The 4,881-nt window shown below is 39.8% G+C and overlaps 1 long non-coding RNA gene across 1 annotated transcript; it reads left to right on the top strand.

Annotated features, from left to right (window-relative positions):
* Nucleotides 1–2,848: 2,848 nt before the first annotated feature.
* On the top strand, nt 2,849–4,432 carry LOC134928879 (uncharacterized). Its single transcript, XR_010178093.1, has 3 exons — nt 2,849–2,878; nt 3,747–3,818; nt 4,212–4,432. It is a non-coding gene; the product is annotated as an uncharacterized LOC134928879 (long non-coding RNA).
* The last annotated feature ends 449 nt before the right edge of the window (nt 4,433–4,881 follow it).

The raw sequence follows: 4,881 nt of genomic DNA, 5'->3' as shown, positions 1-4,881 counted from the left end.
TTCAGAATAGCTGTGGAGATCACCAATGGCATAGTTGGTGGACTGGGGGCAATCCCCTGATTCAACATTTGATTCCGCCATAATGGTTTAATATAGTGCTTAATGCCCCATACACAAATCTACCAATCTCATGCAGAAGATCTCAGTAATAACTAAATAGTGAAACACCGACCATATACATTGTGCAAAAAACGCATACAAAGTGCTGGTGCTGGTGCTGCTATGCAGCTGTGCAAACAGGCAGAGGAAACAGAGTGATAAAAAACAGTTGAGGTATAAGGGAGCCTTGATCAAATGTGTATTGGAGATGCCGCTCCAACCACTTACTGATGCAATGTCCTTGTGATCCGGCTCACCTTTAAGTGGGGATACTGCACCGGGTGCCTCCGTAATAGGTAAATCATATATACAGCAGCTGCGGTACTCCTGGTGTCTGACTTAAAAGAAGACTCTTGTACAGGCAGATGTAAAGTGACAACGTTTCAATTACTTTTATTGAGTCATGTATGTGTATATATATATATATATATATATATATATATGTATAGTTATTATATCTATAGGTCCTTATTAGTTTTAAGTACAGTTACCATATGCACTGGTGGTTTATGGTTGCACTTTATATTATATTATAGGTCTGTTTACCCCACACGGATGAATTATCGCTTTAAGAATTTGATAATCGTTATCTCCAGGTGTTTAAAACCTTAGGGTTGCGCTACTGGATAGATGGGTTCAGGTGACTGGAGCACATGTTAGAAAGTGTTTGGCTGTCCTTGTGGAGCGCATCGTAATGGCGCTGGAACGCAAGATTTCCGACCAGCGCCAGGACCTTGGAGCGGCGCTATTGGAGAGTCAGACTCGCTGGATGTCAGGGTGTGCTCATGAGAATACTCAGGATCCCTCTGCCTGTATCGTCTACGACGGAAGAACGGTTTTCTCTGTTCATAACGTGTAGAGGAGTCAGTCCACTTATACGCATCGTGGTTTTCGTAGTCACCATCCACCTTACAACGTTTTTGTGCTTTGAATTTAATGAGGTCACGTTTATAAATTTGCAGTTGCCCATTGAGTTTTTCGTACCAATTGGTACTAGAATCAGCCTGTAAGATAGGTTTGTGTATGGTCTCGTACTCCACTATTTTGGCTTTACTATTATTCATTTCCTTTGTGGATTGCTCTATTATTAGGAGCATTAAGTCCATGGAGCATATATTAAGGATACCCACCCACTTTTTACAAAATCTTAGATCATTACGGCCAATAGTGGGTTAGTTCCTAACCCTTAGCCCCCGGGGTATCTTTTTAGCTCTATAATAATCGGAGAGAGAAATGCAATGATAATAGTAATCTATCTCCTTGCGGTGTAAACTAAGCAGTTCACGGTAAGAGCTATCCGGTGTATTTGCTTCCTCTTGGGTCTCCATGATTTCACTATATAAGATCTCCTCAGCCTCAGCTTCAGAATAGCTGTGGAGATCACCAATGGCATAGTTGGTGGACTGGGGGCAATCCCCTGATTCAACATTTGATTCCGCCATAATGGTTTAATATAGTGCTTAATGCCCCATACACAAATCTACCAATCTCATGCAGAAGATCTCAGTAATAACTAAATAGTGAAACACCGACCATATACATTGTGCAAAAAACGCATACAAAGTGCTGGTGCTGGTGCTGCTATGCAGCTGTGCAAACAGGCAGAGGAAACAGAGTGATAAAAAACAGTTGAGGTATAAGGGAGCCTTGATCAAATGTGTATTGGAGATGCCGCTCCAACCACTTACTGATGCAATGTCCTTGTGATCCGGCTCACCTTTAAGTGGGGATACTGCACCGGGTGCCTCCGTAATAGGTAAATCATATATACAGCAGCTGCGGTACTCCTGGTGTCTGACTTAAAAGAAGACTCTTGTACAGGCAGATGTAAAGTGACAACGTTTCAATTACTTTTATTGAGTCATGTATGTGTATATATATATATATATATATATATATATGTATAGTTATTATATCTATAGGTCCTTATTAGTTTTAAGTACAGTTACCATATGCACTGGTGGTTTATGGTTGCACTTTATATTATATTATAGGTCTGTTTACCCCACACGGATGAATTATCGCTTTAAGAATTTGATAATCGTTATCTCCAGGTGTTTAAAACCTTAGGGTTGCGCTACTGGATAGATGGGTTCAGGTGACTGGAGCACATGTTAGAAAGTGTTTGGCTGTCCTTGTGGAGCGCATCGTAATGGCGCTGGAACGCAAGATTTCCGACCAGCGCCAGGACCTTGGAGCGGCGCTATTGGAGAGAAAGGGTCATGTGACTGGATCACATGATAGGAAGAGTCTGGCCGTCCCTGTGGAGCGCATAGTAATGGGTCTGGAATGCACGGGCTCCGGCCAGCGATAATATGGGGGCGCCGAGAGCAAGTGCGGAAATGTATTCCGCCGCGAGTAGGAGTGTGTGTTAGGCAGTACATTCCTTTATTTAAAGGATGGGCTGCGATTGCTAGCTGATGTCAGGTTTGTGAGGTAAATTAGCACTGACAGCATAGTGTCCCACCCTGCAATTTAATGATTGGATGCAGGTAAATGTCAATCATGGTGTGGATTTATTGCTGTAGTAAATAGCATTATGGGTAAAACATGAATAAATGGTTTTCTCAGCTATTTTTAAGTATTAAATAAGTACTATTATTCACTAAGTTGATGGTATATTTATAGTTCCATTTTTAATCACTGTTTTTTGGTATTTTTTATGCACCAATCACATTAACAAGTGTGATGATGTCACCTCCATTCCCTTTATAAAGCAGTTTTGTGGCTCAGTGTTTCATTACACAGATGCTGAGCCACCTTTGCAGATCTATTGAGGGTAAGGATTGTTTTTGCAGCATTAAGGCACCATTGTGAATTAGGTTCCTACTAATTACTGATACTTTGTAAACTGTACTTTTGATACTGTGTAAATTATGCCTTTGATACTATGTAATCTGTGCTTATATTTGTCAGAATGTTACCATAGATTCTATAAAAATGTATGTCTGTGCATTTAACAACTAAAGGATTTATGATGATAAGCACACCAATTATTTGTTTTGTAGATTTAAGAATCCACTGGGTTGATAAGGATACCCCCTCTTTTCCTACATTTAATTGAATATTTTAGGATAAATATGATCCTTATAAGTATTATTTCCCCGTAAGATTTTTTTGAGAGGGGATATGCTATATTACTTTGTCATATGAACTTAAGGGGAGAGCAGTGGCGTCACAAGATGGGTACGGGGGGTGTGGCCCGCACCCGGGTGTGACGCCTGGAGGAGGGTGACACCAAATGTCAGCTCCTCCGCACTGACAGGAACCAGGTGCTGCAGTGAGAGTCTCCTACAGCACCCGGCTCCTGTCACAGAAGAGGAGCCGACAGCGGACTGAGACTGGCTCTGGGGGAAGCCCAGCATCTATGGAGATGCTGGGCACGCCCCCAGACTGACGATTGCGGGATCCCCGCGAAGCCATGCCCCCTAAATACAAGGCCATGCCCCTTTTTGTGCCGCGATCGCTGCAGGAGATCAGGGGCGCGCACCGGGTGTCACCACACCCGGTGACGCCTCTGGGGGAGAGTATAGCCCTTTTGTGGATTTATATAATCATTCTATGGGTAGAACATTAATTAATTAAATTACATTATTAGATTATTATATTAAATTCCAATAATTAATTTACTAATATGAAATTGCTAGGTTCGCCTACTAAGTGATTTTTCTCTGAACCTGAGCATCTAATTTTCCATGTGCAAATTGTCTCACTATAAGGTACGTGTTGTTTTCCCTGACCAGTTAATTGGGTCTTATATATAGCATCATTCAGCTTAATAAACTTGATGTAATTGTTTTTATTAGGCTTGACTGAGTGGCCAATTTGAAGTCCTAGGGACCTATAGGGTCTTGTCATCAAGCATTCATGAATGAGCCATTGAGATTGTGATTCTATATACTATTCATACTTACCATTTAGTTGAGGTACATTCCTAAAATATATTTATATTTTCTGTGAAGGTTATCCTGAGTTGATTTTTTTCTTCTTCTGTTTTCTGTTTGCTCTTTTATATATACTGCACTTTTTATAACGTTCTTATGTGAGATGTTCCTTATATCTATTATATAAAATTATGAACATTTGATTGATTAGTTCTTATAAAATCATAGATCCACCCCTGATGAAGTCTTGGAGAAAAGACGAAACGCGTCGGGTTGTCTTCTTATGAAGCTCATATTAAAGAAAAAGTGGATATTACAGAATATCACCTGTAAATTGCTACTGTGGTCATTGATCTGTAAAAAGGGTGAAGCGAGTTACCACTTTTTCTATGTACAAATATTGATTGTATGTTTTTACAATAATAAAAGTTTTTAGATGGAACATGTCACCATTATGTTGTAGGAGTAAAGTTTTTTTTTAAAGGGGTTGTTTACATTATTAAGTATTGATACGTATTGTGGGTGCCAATTCTTCGATTTTGTTATTTATTCTTATTTTCAATTCCTTCTAAAAGGAATTTTAAAAGAATAAGGCTGCCATTCCTACATCCAGTGCAGTTATTTGCATTACGTATACTACACTTATCAGCGCAGAGGGAGAGTATTGTTTTGAGATATATATATATATATATATATATATATATATATATATATATGTATGTATACAATGAGGAACAGCTACAAACCCACACACAGTCCCGGAAGGATCTAGAATTGATATAGAGGCACTGTATAGACACTTGCAAGTGGAGAGCTCCACATACTGTCATACAGAATTTTTGATTAATGCACAGTATCAAAGGCATAGCTGCCATAGGTGCAGGGGGTGCAGCTGCTA

Source organism: Pseudophryne corroboree, chromosome 5, assembly GCF_028390025.1.
Source record: "Pseudophryne corroboree isolate aPseCor3 chromosome 5, aPseCor3.hap2, whole genome shotgun sequence".
In the NCBI taxonomy this organism is placed as follows: domain Eukaryota; kingdom Metazoa; phylum Chordata; class Amphibia; order Anura; family Myobatrachidae; genus Pseudophryne; species Pseudophryne corroboree.
Note: the sequence above shows the minus strand (reverse complement) of the source record. Positions and strands in the feature narration are given on the sequence as shown.